This window comes from Drosophila persimilis, unplaced genomic scaffold, assembly GCF_003286085.1.
Source record: "Drosophila persimilis strain 14011-0111.01,24,50 unplaced genomic scaffold, DperRS2 tig00000191-arrow-pilon, whole genome shotgun sequence".
NCBI classification, from domain to species: domain Eukaryota; kingdom Metazoa; phylum Arthropoda; class Insecta; order Diptera; family Drosophilidae; genus Drosophila; species Drosophila persimilis.
The window spans coordinates 11,591,643-11,610,648 of NW_020825298.1; the positions used below are offsets into that span (position 1 = coordinate 11,591,643).

A 19,006-nucleotide genomic window follows, 5' to 3' on the forward strand; every position below is an offset into this window, starting at 1 on the left:
GGAGAAAAAAAATTATTTATGTTGCTGTTTGACAATGGCCCCATCACGATGATGATGATGAGAATGATGATGATAATGATTTGAGGCAGAGGCCTCAGACTGATTAAAAGCAGACAATGCCCCACACAGAGAGCGGGGGAAACTCCAGACAGAGAGGGAAAACCATCCATGAGGCAGAGGCAAACGGAGGGAATGCTCTACAGAAGGAGGACCCGATAGGGAATGCTCTACAGAAGTAGAACCAGATAGGGAATGCTCTACAGAAGTAGGCAGAGGCAGAAACACAAATACAGATAAGAGCAGGTAGTAGTGGTATTGGTAGTACCTCCTACAGTGACCACAGATCCTGTACGAAAGATAAGACCTCTCGTCTACTGATAGATGAATGAAGTTGGAAAACACAACAGCAGCGACGAAGCCAGATATCGATTGATGGCCAGAAGGGAATACCAAGAAATGTCCGCAGAAAAACATACACACACCATATCGGAGCGATCTAACAGAGAGGTAGGAGAGAGAAAACATATTGAACCTTCGATAAGGAAAGGAAAACCAAAGATAAGGCAAAGAAAACCTTCAACTTGAAAGGGTTTTAAAGGTTCTTAGGGTTCTTAAAAGTACATGAAATTAAAATAAATTAATCATTTGGAATTAGGATGTTTTCATGGAGATTGATATGTCTACAGAGAAGATATATATCCATCAGTTATAGCACATTGTAAAAGGAGGGTTTTCCCTTAGTTTTTGGAAAATAAAGAATAAGAGTTGATGGCATTCTTCATTTTTTTTAGCAAAATCTTTAAGATCTATAAGGAAAACCAAATAATTCGAGCGTACTTACATATCCACTGATAAACAAATATCTCTCTTGATTGTTCGTTGAAATATTTGATTATAATAAACTATACGTTATTCCAGCAATAAATTCTTGTATTTATTCCCCATTGAAATAAACAATTTGTTCATGTTTTTCCCCCTCCTCCTTGATTTGTTTATTTTCCTCATTCTAGCGGTCGGTAGTTTGTTTATATCAGGCTATGGTTTGCTTATACCATATCATATGGTACTCTTGAACAATATTTCACTTCAATGATCGGCCTCTCGAATGATATTTCTCGGGAATGCATGCCGCTGACTTCTCCGCTTTCAAACCTCTTTCCCATTGCCTGGCTCTCTACGCAGAGTGCCATATAAAGATAAAGATACATATACGTACTATATATATATTCATGTATATATATATGTATATCTAAAGTAATGGCAACAAATGTGATGACAATGCGGCATTAAAAAGCATGAAAAACCATTGGAAGAGCCCAACAATTGCTGTTGCCTGTTTTTGTTTTTTTGTTGTTGTTGTTGTTGTTGCCTTTTTTCTGTATTGTGTAATGTTTTAAATGTTGTGTGTTGACGACATTGACTTGACGGCAGGCAGGCAGGCAGGCAGGCTATGGAAAATCATATATGAAATTGCGTTGGAAACAATGCAAAAGCATTCTTATATGGGTTTACACCTGACACAGCCGATTACACAGAGACAACGGGCAAACAGTCACTACCTTAACATCATTCAGAGTGGGGTCTCAGCACACAGATACACCCCATAGAGTGGCTGTATCTCAGCTTTTGGGTTATCTTTCTTTCGGCAGATAAGATTTGTAGAGAAAGGTCTTTTGTGGCTGTGTTTGCAGAAAAGATAAAACTGCGTTTCTGATAAGAAGTGGCCCCTGTATTGAGGGATATCCAAAAACCAACCGATAAGTCCCGAGAAACACACTTTTTTTGGCAGCTGCTTTTACTTGTGGGGGGTTTGGGAGCCCCCCACCCCACCAATAGGTTGACAAATTGAAAGCCCAGAAACTTGCGACAGTCGGATGTCAAATGTTGACAAATAAAGTGGTTATATGGCGAAATCGGTTCTGGAATACGCCCTGGGGCCTAGGGCCTGGGGCCCAGGGCCCACACCCACTCACGTCTTTTCTGTCTCGAAGGAGAATTATGAAACTGCCTTTGAACAAAAGTTTCACTCTCTGAAAGAATCTGTCACTCTTTTGTATCTGTATCTTTTGTCTGTCGCCCCTCAAAAAAGTAAAAGTTTCTTTCCATTGGGCAGGGGTTGGGTGGGGGTATGGGGAATATCTCATAAATTAGAAGAGATATTTTTCAACTTAATATTCTGTTAATACTTTTATTATGTTGCCGAGATGTTTTCACTTTTTTTCCCCCGCTGTTGTTTATATGTAAAACTATTTTATAGATTTTAATCGCTTTCTATATTTTATTCAGAGATATAATGGGGCCTTTGATTTGCGGCTTACCTCAAACGAATCGCAAAAAAATGATTGTTTTAATGGCAAATAGCTTTGCTCTGCGTTTATTTTAATGTATAATTAATGAACAAATAGTTGTGGGCATTGTTTTTGTTGTTTCTGTGGCCATTTTGTTGCAATTATCTATCGGATGCCATTCGAACTTGGCGCCTTTTTGGCTTTTGGCTTTGACAATGTTTTGCTTTTTGTTTGTTTTTTTCATTCTGTTTCATTCCAATGCGATCTAAACGCTCTCTACTGTGGCTAGTATTTGTTGTATTTGTTGTCGACAACGCACTGAAGTTGCCAAATGTTATTGACCCAAATTGAAAGCGTATAAAAAAAGAATTATACGCGGCAGCAGCAGCCATTCGAAATAGAACCAAGCAAATACACACACAGGCCACAGAGGCACATACAGTGGGGCATACAATGGAGCACACAGAGGCACATACAGTGGGGCACACAGTGGAGCACACAGGAAGGCGTACAGTGGGGCGTACCACAGGGCTGGCTGTTGGCTGCTGGCTAAGAGCAGTCGACGCAGTGGCTCGATTTATGGCCACATTCGTAGAATATAAAGTCGCAGTCATCGTTCGCGGAGCCTGACATCGGGCCATTTATAACGCCACGACACTCGGACACGACTCTGCCATGAAAAATTGGTTCCAAACGACTGGGAAATCAACAAAAAATAGTCGTTAAACAGTATGGAGTACTTGTAGATGGATTGTTGCATAAGAATGGAGTGGAGAGTGGTTGTTTAAGGGTTTTTTGGAGCTACAAAATTAGTAACAGATGATTTGAAGTATATTTCTATAAAGAAGATGATTTTTGAATGATTAGTGCAGGTTTTTGTTGTAAAATTATGAGTTTTATGCATAATATAGGGTTTAGGCATTTGAGAGATGATATTTTCAGGATATTTAGGGATAAAAAGAGGGGTTTCGAGCGGAAATGAAGCTATTAGCTAGTTAGTTATAATATAAACCATTAATCTAGAGTATTATCTTGTGTTATTCTGTATTTTTTTCATGAAATACTCTGGGGGTTTCCCTGTAATACTACATGAGTAAAACCAAGGGTAATGAACTGTAAAGATATCTCTTGGATGTTTATTATATTTCTACTATTAAGGGAAAGCTCCTTCTTTCTGTTGGAAAGGAAGGTCCTTTTAGTGGCAAACAGTTCTGAGGTGTTTTCCCTTTCTTTATACGAGTACCCGCAAAGGAAAACCCCTCATAAAGATAACTCTTAGAGCACATACAGTAGCCTTTATCTTCTGGGGGAGTGGAAGCCCTCTTCAGAACATGTAAATTACAAAAGGTTTTACAAACAGACAATCTTATCTCTTGTCTCTTATCGAATCGATTACTTCACTGACTCGTGATTTTGTCATATGTACTATATTCGCCCACTTACACGAATGAATGTGCCCCAAGACGACTCCCTGTTCATTCCATTGCGCCCCGTCTTGGCCCCCCGATGTTTGCAATTCCTCTGCCTCTGGGGAAGCTTGAAATTCCTGGTCTTTCTTTCCGTTTATGCCTGGTATTTGCATATCTGTTATCACTTGCCTCTAAGTTTTGTTTAAACATTGACAATATTTAGCACATACTTGTACCGATGGCTTCCCCCTCTGTCTGCCCCCCCTGAGGCCTGGCTGTGGCCTAAATTGTGGCCCCCCAGCAGCAGCAGCAGCTGTGCCAATATCTCCCCAATAGGCTCGGATTTTCCAAAAGTGGGAACTGCTAATTGCAACATTTTTTTTGCATTTCGAGATCGCTTTTAATTAGCAAACAAAAAATACTACGAAACGGAGTTGGAGACCCCCAAATCGTAGACTTTTACTATTAATTACAATAATTGGCAGCTCGTCTCGATCTCGTCTCGTCTCGATCTCGTCATATCACCCGATTCGATTATTTTGCACAATATAATTTGTCAGAGACCGAGGGACCGAGAGATGGAGATGTTTTTGCGGCCTGGTGTGCAACTGTTGTTTGGTTTTAATTGGCTGAAAACGCATTGTGGAGCCAGGCCAGGCCCCCCATTTGGGGATTTCAAGAATTTCATTTCAATTTGCAAAAGCAACGGCGCTTTGGCCGCCAACAGAACTCAATGGGAAATCTATTAGCCAGCACACGCGGTCTTTGAACTCTACTCTTCTCATCTCATCTCACCGCATCTCGTGGGTTCTCTGTGTTTTCTCTCCTTCTACTTCTCCTTTTGCTTTTCTCTTGTGTGTTTTCGCCAGAGATTTATGTATATCATAATCATCTACGGCTCAGGCACAGTGTCTCCCGGGAGATTGGCTACCAAAAGCCATTGCACGCTCAAGATATGCCACTTTTTTGGATACCTTTTAAATGGGGAAAGTACATGGGGATTAAGAGTAAGGTTAGGTCAGAGGAAGGGGTACATTTCTGAAGCGAAAAGTATCGCCAAATATGCCTGTAATATTCACCAGATATAAATGTAATCCGAAATATATGAATGTACTACTCTTCCAGCAAATGACTGGCGAACACTGTATGGTATCTCCAGTTCGTATAGACCCTGCATCTTTTGTGTGGCTTTGTAGGCCACATTGCGCATACGCCACGTTCTCTAAGGCTTAGATGCCAGCCACGAGATATGCACAAGCCTCTTGTCTCCGGTCTCTCCTTCTGCATTTGATGGCGAGAGATGCTTATCCCCCCACCCCCTCCTGATGCCTGATGCACCACGGAGAATCATTTTGCGGCTGTTGTTGCCACGTTTTGTGTTGTCTTTGTCTGTGGCATGGCACAGAAGTGAAAAGTTGCCATAAGCAGAGCCGTAGATGGAGACGGAGAGTCGTTTGTTTTGTTTGTCTGTTGGTTTTCAATGCGTTGGTGACCCAGAAAAACTTTTCTACTTGCCTCTCGGACCAGCAGCTGGTAGTTGAAGACACTGCTGCTGTTGAACGTGCCGCAAACCGCAATGGATTGTGTGTGCGCCGCCTCCCCCCCCCCTCAAGAAACGGAGCAGGCAACAGCTGCAAGTGTTTTGCTCCCGGGTCTGCTCCACTTCTCTGCTTTCAGCATGGGATGATGCCTCCAGCTCCTGCTCTTCTTTCAGCATGGGATGGTGCCTCCTCTTCTTTCAGCATGGGATGGTGCCTCCTCTTCTTTCGGCATGGGATGGTGCCTCCTCTTCTTTCCGCATGGGATGGGGAAGGGCCGGCCTCCTCTCGAAGGGTCTCTCATCTGTCTACGCTTTATCGGGTCGCGCTTCCGAATCGCTTAAAAACATATGCTCATGACGTTTGCCTTATTATAATTGATACCTCGGTTCAAGCTGATTTATGCTCAACTCTTAACCAGTTTCCATCCTTACGATCCGTTTCCCCTCTTTCAACACTTTACGCATTGCACAAAAAAATTTTATTAAACTTTTTTCTCTTATTACTTCATTGGATGGCAGATATATCTGTCTCTCGGATGATGTTTTTTCTTCTTCTTTCTGTTTCGGTTTCATGGAAAAACTTGTGCCATTAAATTTATTTACATACAACTACAACACTTAGAGGTACACAGGTACAGGTACAAGTAACAGGTTTTCAATCGAGTGTTAAACGAGTTTTACAAACAGTTTTACCCACAAACAAACAAACAAATAAACAAACAGATTTTTACTCGTAGTCGTAGTCGCAGTCGCAGTCCGCGGATATTTCGTTGTAAGTGTTTTTCGCAGTTCTCGTGATTTTTTATATTTTCTGCTGGCCTGGCTGTTTGCTGCCCAAACAACATGTTGATATAGCGCCTGTCTTATGTAATTCATAATTTCAGCAAGTGGCTGTCAAACTGTTGTCAATCTGTCCGCCTGTCAGTCGGTCTTGCCAGGGCTTGCGAGGCTTGAATTATGCAAAAACCGCTGAACAATTATGCATTTTGTGGGGCTCCTTTTATCAAAAATAAACTGAAAAAATATGTATGGAAAATTATAAGAAAACATACGGGAAAATAGTGAATTTTTAACGCGCTATTTTACCATTCATAAATATTGGCCACATTGATGTATATTTTAATGAAATTATTGTATTTTTTTGTACATTTATTTTAGCAGAATTTTCTCTCATTAATATTGGATTGAAAGTACTTACAAATTATTTAAAATACATAGCATTTTTAATCTCAAAAAATAAACCTAATATGTATTTTTTTCGCTTTAAATTTCATCAAAATTCATCACTTTAAAATTAAGCAAATTTAATATAACCTCCGCTGGAGCCCTAACTAAATTCCGTATTGATTTATCTTTCATGGCATTACCTCATAGACAATAATAAAAAAAAAATACTACGTGACTAAACAATATATGAAACCTTTAATTAAGATTGGGACTTTTTCATTGACTTTTACGCTTATAAATAGATATGAAATCATCAAGAATTGATTGTGTTTGAGGCTGTTTGAATGCTATACGAACTAGAGGTAGATTTTCCAAGGAATTTGATGATAAAACCTCTCATTTGAGATACATTTTATAGATACTTTCTTCGGAAGCAGTCTTTCCAATTCTCGATCAACTCTCAGATACTTTCTTCATAGCAATTTATGGAAAACATTCTCAGCTTTTCTCACTTTCTTCCCAAGAATTAGCATTTCTTCTGGCCAGAGATATTCTCTTTCTCTGCTCGGGGCGACATGCAACAATCGTTTCGAATTTGCCTGTCATTTCCACAGAGACGACGACTTTCTATGACATTTGCAATTTGCAGCAATTTTCTTTGGATTTTCTCGCTCTGCTCGCTGCTCTGCTCGCATTCTGCCCGTGGGGCAAATCAAAATACGAGGCACAATTTGCAGTTGGCATTTGTACAATTTACAAATCAATTTCAATTCCACTTCCAATTGGCGGCAGGCAGCAGGTCTCTCCATAAACAATTTCACTTTGCGATCGCCCATAGGAAAGCAGCAAAAACTTTCATTTTAATTAGCTAAACAACAAAACAAAACAAAGCAAAAGCCAAAGCCAAAAGCCAAACAAAATCCAAATCGAAACCAATTTTCAAGCCAGTAGATTGCTTTACCGCAGATTCAATTTTTTATTTCCAATTCAATTTTTCTGAGAGGTCAATTAGCAAAACTCTTTTGATGGACATGTGGTGGCACACACACACACAGTGGAGAGGGGCGGGGAGGGGAGGGGAGGGGAGGCCGGTGCACGGGTAACTGGTTTCCAATTTTCGTATTCCATTTATCCATTTTTTATTCAATTTACCATTCGAAAGGCAACAGCAACAGCAACAAAAATATGCTCGTAGCTTTTTTTTTTTTTTTTGCATTGTTGCTTAACGAAAAAGTCAAACGTGGCTAATTACGAGGCGGCTCGGCACTGAGGCACTTGTGCCTCCCTCCATTGTTGTTGGGGCCCCGATTCCGTGTGCAAGGTGTGTCCGGCGTCGGAATATCAGTCATAGTCCGTCACCCACCCACCCAAGCCATGCCGTGCCATGATTGGCCTTTGATTCAAAAGAGAGGTTTTTTTCAATGGGAAAATGCCACCAAAACCTTGCCTCGGGGCTGGAACTGGAATAAACTAAAGTAGATCGATATGGATTGGTGGATTGGTAATGGCTCCGGGGTACATCGTGAGTTGAGTCACTTGCCAAAGACTCTTAAGGAGGGTACCCACAGATATAGATTGTCCGAACACCAAAGGCCCCCGCCACATCATCCGAGGAACCCATAAATTTCATTCCTTAAACACTTTGTCTCTATGGCGAATAGAACTATCTATCTATTACCATAAGCATGCCCCTGCCCATTCTTCTGTTGTATCTTTTGAATAATTTTCCCTCTCCTTTTGTATCGGTTGACTGTTTTCCATTTAAATCTTTTGTCTGTCGCCTCTTCTCTATCTACTTGTCTATGGTCTATTTTCAATCAAAGCCTCGTTTCGCCCCAAGTTCAAATGTCAATGGCAACTAAATTGACTAAAATAACACACACACACACACGCACACACAGAAATCCACGTTTTGCTAATGGACGAGCAATTTTGCACTGCCACAGACATCACACACTCTGTGTGAGCAATCACAGATACAGATACAAATGTATCTTTAATTGCTGCAAATTGCCTTTGAGCTGACTTTGGTTCGTTTCGGTCGTGTTTCGTTTTTTAGTCGTTTTTTTGCGTTGTAACGCGCTTTCACTGCGGAGGAAGTCAATCCACATCCTGTGGCGAGGACGAGGACACTCGTGTCTGTGCGTGGGCGTGGCTTTCTGCGTAGGTGGTACCACTAATTCGGTTTCCTGTTCCCTTCTAGCCTGGCGCCTGCCACTTAATGAGAGACGACAGCAGACAAGAGGCGACCGAACCTTCCACGAATTCAGGAGGGTTCTCCATCTCCTACCTGGTGTTTTTTTTCCGTTCTGTACCTCTGGTACCATGTGTTGATGTCACGTACCACAGAGATCCCTAACCCAACCCGTCAGATACAATAACTCGTACCTCCTCTCTCTCTGGGTACTTCTCATTACACAGTGTCACACGCCTTGGATTCATTTTCTACTTTGCTCACTATTTTATTTGTATTTTTAGTTAATTTTTGTAGCGTTTGTCTCGTAAAATATATTTCTTTTTTTTCTGATGGCTTGAAATCTTTATGGCGACATTTTGAAACGAGCGCCAGGTATTTACGATCATTCTGACAGGGTTTTTCGCTATAAAGATACATACTCGTATATCTGAAAGATGTGTGAAAGGCTAGTCACGTCGCAGCGACAGCGACTGCCTCGGCAAATAGTTTTGCAAATGAATAATACAGTTGGAGAGGCTGTGTGAATAATTTCGAAGATTCTACAAATGGAAAGACTATTTTCTGGCATTTAAGAATGGAAATTAATGTAGATTTGGGTTGGCGAATATCTTGACTTTGATTAAGTTCTTCTGGAACCAAATTTGAGTTGCTTTTTGGTAAGAATAAACAGGGCTTTATTGCTTAATTAAAAGTTGATGTTTGTAAGAAATAAAATAAAGATAGAACTGTTGTTCGTTCTTTGTTGTTGTTCTTTAAATTACACATTTTCTATCATTCAGGCAGCCCCTAACTGGTCATGCAGCAGCGCCCCTCGGTTGGGCTGCCTGCCTGCTTTTCTGACTGAATTTGAACAAAGAATTTGATGGTTTAATGCCGAATGAATATTTAACCCAAATAATTATCATAGAAATTTTCCGAAACGAGGTTCAACCAATAAACAAGCTAAATTTTCCACACATGAGTACCTGCCCCTGCTTCTTCCTCTTCCACTCTCTTCCGCCAAACAAATATCAACATTTTGAGCCTTAGATAAGCTCTCGTTGGCGGCCAAATTGCTCTCTTCTGACGCCGCCGTCGCAGCCGCATTCTGGCTCTCGTTTATTTGCATATGATAAAAATTCATTATTGATTTTTGTGCTATACGATAGACAGACACACCTCCACGCAGATAGGGCTAATGAGGGGGTTTCTAGGGGGGGTACTAATCGTGACAGGGTGTCCCACCGTTTGACAAGATTATTAGCAGAGCACAAAAGAGCACAAAAGAGAAACAACAACCATCGAAATGGCCTTCCCTTTGGCCCAGAATAAAATGTCATAAAAGAAGAGAACATTTTTGTTTTTGTTTGCCTCGGGAATTAGTTTTATTTTGGCAAATACTTAAACTGAACCACGGCTAAAACTAAAGGTCAAATGGATTGTAAACCTCAACACAAATGAGGCGGTCGTAAAAACCACAAACAAACAAACAACAAAAAAAAAAAACAGGGGGAAACGCAAAAACGGAAAATTGAAAATTAGCTACGGTCTAGGGGAAATCTCCAGGTGAAAGCCTTCGCTTCCTATTTCTCGGTTACGACCGAACGACCGCCAGCCTTGTCGGCCTGTCAGATGGCATTTATTATAAAACATTTAAATGTCAGCTTCGATCGTTTTGTGGCCAATTGTTTTCGCTGTCGATGGCCATAAATTTCCACCAAAGTTGATGATGTGAATGGGGATAGGGATGTGGATGTGGATGTCGATGTGGATGTGGATGTCGATGCGGAATGGCAGCGGCGCTCCTTGTGGGTCCCCGAGACAAACGAACCGTCAAATGGTCTGGCCATTCAGTTGCCGCTGCTTCTCGTTTCTCGACGTCTTTTCGCTTCTCAGGTCTTTGTCTGTTTTCATTTGGCTCAAAAGATCTCTTACCTCCGGCTGAGCGACTCGGAGCGACTGTGAGCGGCTCTGCCATGATGTCATATCAGGGGCCTAGACAAAGGTACCACTGGACAGTCGACTGAATGGCTGGTTCTCTGGGGGCTGTGCCCTATCTTGTGTAGGGTTCTTATAGTTGGTGATCTAAGAGGTGGAAATATGATAAATGTGGTTGGGATAGCTAAATATGGAGTGCGAGCTATGAGAACTTATTTTTAGGAAGATTTATTTAAGGGATGACGAAAGATGACGGTCCAGCGTTAAAGAGAGCGCAATTCCACCATGTTTTCTTACATTTCATGCAATATTTGTAAATGTGTTCTAAAAGAACTGAGCTTTTTGAAGAGCTATGCTTAAGAAACTTGTGGTATGGTCAGTATTTGTCATTAATTGTGAAATATATATGGTTTACAATGAGTTTTTATAACTTTTTCATTGGAAATTATCTTAAATATGGAAATATTTCACCTGAATTGCTTTTTTTGTTCTTAGATATTTGTTATACCATTCTTATCTTTCATGTATATAGAAATGAATGAGATATCATTACTTTTTAAAGTAAATCTCTATACCCTATAAGAACTCTATACCCCAATGACTTATTCTGATGAAATTTGGAATATAGTTTCCTTAAACTATTATCGAAAGAGTAACCAAAGTTCCCGATTCATATATTCATAACCCTCTCCCTCTTTGACTCCCCTCTCGTGCTGCGGGTTTTGTTGTCGTTCTCTTAACATGGCTAATTCTAGTTGTTGTCGTGGTTATTTCTCTGGCTATGTTTCCGTTTTTTCCTACACATTTTCCCCATTTGGGCGTTCCAACATATGTTGATTGTAATTTTCAGCTGGCGCCTGGCTCCCCAGACCCCCGTCCCTCCCCCTGAGAGTGTGGTTCCGCAGTGGCGCACTGCCCACTCGGCTAGCGAGACTCTCGGACTCAACCCTTTTGCTGTTGTGCTGTTTGTAGATTCGAGAGTCTATGATGATTTAATATGGGGGCAACTTTGCTTATGACATGGCACCAGCCACAGCCACAGTCCCAGCCCCCAACCCCCAACCACAGGCCGCAGAAACGAGGCGAAAAACGGAGAGAACTGCGCGAATGAATGGATCGTAGAGGAGTGTGTGTGGGGGGTGGGCGGGGTCTTGGACAGCAGCAGGGAAAAAAGGTGCGCCAGCAAGCATTTTGTTGCATGACTCTCCAACGTTTTTTTGGCCAAAGTTCAGAGCAGGCAAAACGGCCAGGAAGGAGAGCAGGGAGGAGGTGGATGCAAACCGGAGACTGGAGGCGGTGTGGATGCTGATTCGCGGGCCCTGGTTGACTCATGGAAGTCACGTAGCTGCCACAGCAGAACAGAAAAAAAGCTGTGCTCGCATTTGGGACGCGAACGCGCCAGTCGTCGCGTTCTGCCTGGCATGCCATGTTTATTAATATTTAACTGCAACGAGGCATGCCTCTCCGCTCCGCTCCTCCCCTCCACTCCATCAGTTGGCCGGCAATTTCAGGCTTGAGCGCAGCCAAAATGTGGGCTGGGAGCAGGGGCAAACCGGAGGGGGGTACTACCTTTAGGTGCCATTTGCGTAATCCTTTGGCAATGTTCTAAATGCAATGGAGAGCACATTCCAAAAGCAGTGAAGGAGAGGGGGATGAGGGGAATGGGACTGGGACTGTGATGGGGAGGGGTAGGTGGCAGTGGAGCACATGTTACATTTCTAATGAAGCATGTTGTCCAGGCACGAACATGGCTCTGGGAAGTACGAGTACGAGCTACAGTGCCACATAGAGTGGATGCACTGGGAGAAAATTCGGGCTAGAATACTGAAAAATCAGAAAATGGTAGAAAAAACGGGACCATTTTCGAAGAGGTTACATTTCTAACATTTCAGAATTTATTCAGTTCAGTTTTCTTCGGGTGTACTTCTCCTACTGCCTCCACATGCACGGCCGCACATCCTGGCATTTGGCAATGTCTGTAAGTGATCATCATCATCATCCTGATTATTGTGGAAGGATTGAGTTTCACAGGAAGGGGAGAGGAGAGGGTGTACCGTTTCGGTTTGCGTTAGGTCATGGGTTGGCGTTAGGTCATCTATTCGATGGATTGGTTTCCTTAGTACCACCCTTAGTACTGGTCGTTTGTGCTTTGCTTTTTCCTCATTTGTAACAACAATCATCATTGGTTTTAGGGAGTTCATTACGGTCTGAGGTTGCCCGATCCATTGGCCACCTCATTAGTTGCACTTCCGCTGTGGTTAGTACTCCCCCTCCCCCATCTAGAGGTGTTTTTTTCGCTGGTCGGAAGAGGTAAATGAAGCTCCAGATATACAAACGACGCTCCTTGGTTCTCTCATTCTCGATTACGAGTCCTGCACGCACCGCACATCCGTTTCGAGTTTGTTTCTCTGTCCGAAAGGGAACTCCACTTGAGTTTGTCTGTGTGCGGTGTGCGGTGTATCTGTGTGTGTGAATGTATCTACAGTACTTGAAGGTACTACCCCTGGTCTCTCTCTTCTCGCTCCTCCCCCGCTGCGTTCTGCTTATTATTATTTTGGCTTCTTCTGCGTCGGGGTTCGGGTTCGTGTTCGGGTTCTTTGTTGCCACCGTCTGACGGTGCACCTGCTCTGCTGTCAGAGCATTGTTTCCCATGAAGTAGTCGTCCCCTCGTCCACTCGTCCATGTGGCATGTTTTCTCTAAGACCTCTTATCCCTCTCCCCCTCCCCCTTTCTCTGTCGTTCTGCAACTCTCTAAGGATGTTTATCCTTTTGTACCAGTTAGTTATCCGCGAAAGTTGGCTTCATTTGCATTACAAATCGGTTTAAGCCACGAGAGTGAAAAGTGGAATCCCGCAGCGACCTACTTCTTTCACTCAGTATATCTCTGCCACGTCTCCCTCCACTATATACATATATATATATATCCTTTTACACAGTGCCTGCCAGCAGTTGGCGCATCAATGATTCATTCACATACACACAAATCGCACTGCGTTTCCGACTCCGATTTGTGTGTGTTTTCCCACGATGTAATAAAAAACCTTTTTTTGAACTGCAAAAAAAATTATTAAGGGCTGGAGGGAACTGCAAAAACAGTGATGAGGGGGGAAAAAGGCGTGCCATCTGCCTTTTTCAAATGTTTTTTATTCGCTTCGAAAACTAATCCACAATTTCTTGTTTTTCTTTTTTGCTCTTTGCAGGTTAGTAAAAAAATAATACGCCCAAAACGGCTGGAGGCTGGAGGTTGGAGGTTGGACCCCGTCACCGACACCCGACTCAACATTTTTCTGCTCATAAATTATGAGGCAAAGCCGATTAGGAGAGCGGAAAAACGATGGAAAGATGGAGCGATAGAGGGCTTCATAATTCTTCCCGCCAGTTATTTAATTTGCGAAATGTAATTGGTGCGGCATTTTGTGGCACGCTTGCAGCTGTAAATGAAATGGGGAAGGGACTCCTAATTCCTCATTCCTCAACCAAAGCTGCACTTGTCATGCCCAGGCAGGTTTCACTGTTTATCTCTTAAGCGGCTTACGGACTCGGGACTCCGATTCCGATTGCGATGGAGACTCTGTTTCAGGTAGACGACGACTTAATCGTTCCCCTGATGGTACGATGGTATGGCCAGACACCAATTAGCCACGAGTCCATAGTCCGTTTCTCTACTCCGTTTGAGAGACGCCTAAACCTTTGTTTACTTTCACTGGAGAACGGAGAATGGAGAATGGCACCGAGAACTTTCCATCCTGCAGTGAGAATCGATTTATGTCACAGCTGACAAGTTTTCCCATTTAATTTCCCCAGTGATTGGGCCAGCAGCAGAAGCAGCATTGACCGCAAAAGCCTCAAGATTGAAATGTCTGAAAGAGGATACCCTGAACCCTGTGGTATCCACATGCACATCCACATCCACATCCGTATCCGTAGCTGTTACCATTTTTTTGTTGTGGTTTTTTTTTGTGTGGGAAAACTGGAGCCCAACGGAGCTCAACTTTTTTGTGACAACTTTTAATTACATGCGACATCCGTTGACATCATCGAGTGATATGAGAGGGAGGTGGGGGGCAAGGCAGAATGGAGTCCGAAAACGGAAATTACTTTTGGGCCAGCATTCAGACCATTCTGAGACTGTTTGCCCACACATTAGGCCGCCTTAAGACGGATTGTTTGTTTGCTCGGAAAAACCAGTAAAGCCAGGGGAAATCCGATGGAAGTCTCTTGCTCTCTCGCTCTGTTGAAAACTGAGACATCGCCAAGCGTTTAGCAGCAGTCTTAATTAAGCAATTAAGCAAATATTTATTAATTAGTACAAGAGTTAATGGAGCTGCAAAGAGAGTGAAAGAGAGAGAGGGGGGATGGCTGTATGGGGAGTGGAGATCATTCACTTGAAAGATGATGATGATTAAGTTATGATTTCGTATGAAATTGAGTGAAATTGATTGAACAAAAACGTTACAAGGTCATTTTTTGAGAGTTACAAGAGATACAGCGAAAACAGACTTGTGATGGATTGGTATTTGTGGAGTATTGAGAGAGATTTCAACCTCTTCCGCTGTGGGACCATTCAATGTAGTGCCGCCAATCAACGGATGGGACAGAGATGGTGTCCAACCCCCCGTCTTCGGGGCAGCCTTCTACTTACAGATTATAGCATCGTCTTCATCAAGGTATCATCAACAATGATTTGAAAATGTTATTTTACGAGCCAAGTTTAATGAACCCCGTCGCCGTCCGGTCCGTCGTCTTAGTCGCATTAAGTTGCAAGCAAAATGTTTCATTAGCCGTGAGCCAAGAGTAGGTTGAACCCCATGGAGGGGGTATAGGAAAAAACTCGCACATTTTGATGTGGAGCCCGCTGGGTAATTAAGCGATGTGGCAACGCTGTCTGTTGTCGCAGTCGCAGTCTCAGTCTGTGCTCTGCTCAGTGCTCTGCATGCGTTGGGTTCCCATAATTTATGGCCCGGCAAATAATTATAATAGTAACACAATGCCTGGGCGAGGGGGGTAGGGCAGTTGGGTATATTGCAATCTTCCACCCTCCCCCCTCTGCACAGACTTTACAAAAGAGTCTTAAGTTTTATTGCATTAGGAGGCAACTTTGTTACTCTTTGATTATGGGAAAAAAAAAGCGCACTCTTCCTCGCGGAGTTTTTGTAAAAGGTGAGGCCCAACCAAAGAGTTCTCCCACGATAATTGCATGCATATGTGGTTTCAGTGGCCGTGTGACAAAAAGACAGAGAGAGAGAGAGAGTACCTTGTGTAAAAGTATACCTTGCAAAGGCTCTCCCACTGCTTTGCTGCTTGCCTTCTGCCTCCTATCAAGCTTTCCCGAAGCTTCTACTGCTGCTGTTCTCCCTCTGCCGCTGCTTTGCTCTACCTCTGCTTCTACTACTGCTGCTGCTGCGCTTTACTCTCCCTCTGCTTCCACTACTGCTGCTGCTGCGCTTTGCTCTGCCTCTGCTTTAACTGCTGCTGCTGCTGCGCTTTACTCTCCCTCTCCTTCTCCCTCTACTGCTCTGCCTTAACCGCTGCCTCTGCTCTGCTGCTGCTGCTACTGAAGTATTTTGCAGTAATTTTGTTGTTTCGTTTCTGTTTCATTCCTTCCTTTTTGCATGCGGCGTCGTCCGCTGGCTAACGGTAACCTAAAGCTAACTGCAATGACCGTTTTTTTTGCCTGCTGTTGTGTCTCTGCCTGCATTTGTAATTACACGCAGGGTAGAATCAACTAGAAGGAAAGGCAGTCCAGCAATCAGGGTGGCCCCCATCTTAGCCTTTCATTATGTCAGCATTCAGGTGCATCTAGAACGGAGATTGCCTAATAGCTGACACCGTACCCTCCCTTAAATATACCTTGTAATTATGCAAGTCGGTTCTAGAAATGACAGAGACAACGACAAGGACAGAGGCAGCGACAGCGACAGAAACAGCGATTGAGATTGAGACTGAGACCAGACTTTGACTTGGCGCAGGAGGAGTAGAACGAAAGGAGGAGAAGCAAAGGCAGAGAGAAGGAGTAGGAAATCAAGTCTTTGGACATTTGCCACTTGTTTGCATAAGAGTGAGATCTCTCCACATGTCCCTCCGCTCTGTCTGCTGTCTCTGTCGCTCTGCGAAGAATTCTCTGTTGCGTCATTAATAAAAATGTCTGGCAATGGCTTAAAATTTATGGCATGGCTGGCAGGCCAGGCCTGGCAGCAGTACCACTTTTCATATGCCAGATGACAGTAAGCGGGTTTTTATAAATATTTTTTTGTTCGCTTTACTCCTCGCGTGTGAATGCAAAACTGAGTGGAGTGCAGTGCAGTGCAGTGCAGTGCAGCGGCAGGGATTGTAAAACTGTGTTCAAGAGAGAGAGCGCGTGAAGAAACTACAGCAATGGCTCTACAACTGTCAGTGAAATCATACCCATTATGGTGCTGGCGCTTGTAAAACTGTAATGAATTTTAAATTCCTTCAAATGGAGATTTATGATTGCCCCACACACGCAATTGCTGCCCCACTTTATGTTTCTGCCACACAACTGTCCTGGCAATTGTGACACGTGTCCCTGTCACGCCCCCCCCTACATGTGCCTCCTATCCCATGCATATCCCTTTACTGCCTCCCCCCGACTGTCGTTTCCTTTGACTTTGCCCCGTCATTGTGGCCGTGTCATAAAATAATAATCGCCGCTTATAAACACACATTGTCATGGTAGGGGCAGGGGCAGCGGCAGAGGGAGGGGGGGCAGTGGAATTAGGGCACGGGAAAAGGGAAAGCCAATCATTAATTCGATTGTCGTGCAACACTGTCCTAGGATTGCCACCCGCTTAGCTTTGAGCAAATGTCAATAGTAGTATTGTTGTCTGTGGCGTCGGAAACGGAGTCCAGAGTGACCCAGAAATATGGTGTTCCAGTGACGTCATGCTGCGGGACTGTCCAACTGTACAGGAAACGCGAGGGACCGGCGGAGCTCAATCCTCCCTGACAGCTGGACAGGAAGCGCTGCGGATGACAGAGGGAGACGGGGAGAGCGACGAAACCAAGGCGGAAGGATGCATTATGCTCGCTCTTTTCGGGCTGTGGTTTTGGTTTCGGTTTCAGTTCGAATTTCCGGCCCAAAGTGGATTTATTATTTCTTCTGCTTTTGGCGTTTTTCTCTGTGTGTTTTGGTTTTTTTATTAATTATTACCTTTCAGTGGCTCACTTCTGGCCACTTCTTCTGGCCCATATTCAGCTCTTCGCCAGCTGTCAATTTGAGATTTTATATTTTGCGGTCAGTCGGCGTTTCTTTCTTTCTCTCTCCCTTTCACCTGGCACGCGTTGGCCAGCAGCAGGTGGAACAAAACACAAAAACACTGAATAAAAGTTATAAAAAAAGTACGCAAAAAATAAAAAACCTTTTTCACGAGTTTTCCATTACAAGCTGAGGTCATAGCTGCACTCGTAATCAAATTATTTCTAGCTAAAAAAAATACAAGCCAAGGGGGCGGCAGGGAGTGGTGCCTCTACCTCTGCCTCTTAGCTAATTGTGATGACCTCAACACTTGCCCACTCTCTCCCTCTCCGCCACTCTCTTATTCTCGCCACCACGATTAAAGAGAGCGAGAATTCCATTTCCATTTGGCACTAATGGGTTAATAATGTGCGAAAGCATATAAAAAAACTTCTTAGACTAATTAAATGTCGTTTCCACAAATACTCTTAGTGGCTGTGGATAATTATGCCCCACCGAAAAAAAAAAAAATGGAGATTAGTCCCCAGAGCCATTTGGGCCATTATCGAAAACGCTTCTGGCCAGAATGGGGGACAGTTATTGAAAGCGGGTTAAGCGCATTAGGGTCAGGGTAAGTGGAGAGCCCAATGGAGAGAGAGAGAGAGAGAGGGACAGCATTCTAGGGAAATTGAAATTGGGGAAGTGGTATTCGGAATTATGTGTGGAAAGGTCTTACGAGGGGAAGCTAAGCGATAAAGAAGTTGGGAAAATGGTCTTAAAAAGGGAAGGAATTGTGCGATTATATTGTTAATCCAGATGCCAATACAAAGCGCGATTATTGGATCGGGATTTGGGAATTTTTCCACCAAGAACATTGCCGTATGGGCAATTCTACTTTCCATTTCTACTTTCCTACTAGAACATTTACAAGTGTCAAAACGCATCCATTCAAATGTGATCTTGACTCTGAGGATGGCACTCCAGAAAAGTAGAGCATAGATCCAGATCAAGGGAGCATTCTATATCCCACACGAAACCGTGTTTTCGAGTGCCATTGAACGGACTTTCCGGCAATCAGTCAACGGCTTACAAGTTTTTATGGGTCTAGAAAAAAGTGATGCGTCAGGACAAAGATTCGGTAGCGTATCGGCGCTAATAATATTGATACTGCCAGAGTCTACGATTGTAAATCTCCTTCTCTATCAACTGATTTGATAACGATAATTGATAGCCGATCTACTTTAGAACATATGTACTCTGATTAGAGCTGCCTATAAAAAGCGATGTCCGAGC

At 43.2% G+C, this 19,006-nt stretch overlaps 1 protein-coding gene across 3 annotated transcripts in view; it reads left to right on the forward strand.

Annotated features, from left to right (window-relative positions):
- Positions 1-19,006, forward strand: part of LOC6589823 (rap1 GTPase-activating protein 1) — a 103,684-nt gene that overhangs the window by 67,154 nt on the left and 17,524 nt on the right. The window lies entirely within an intron of this gene.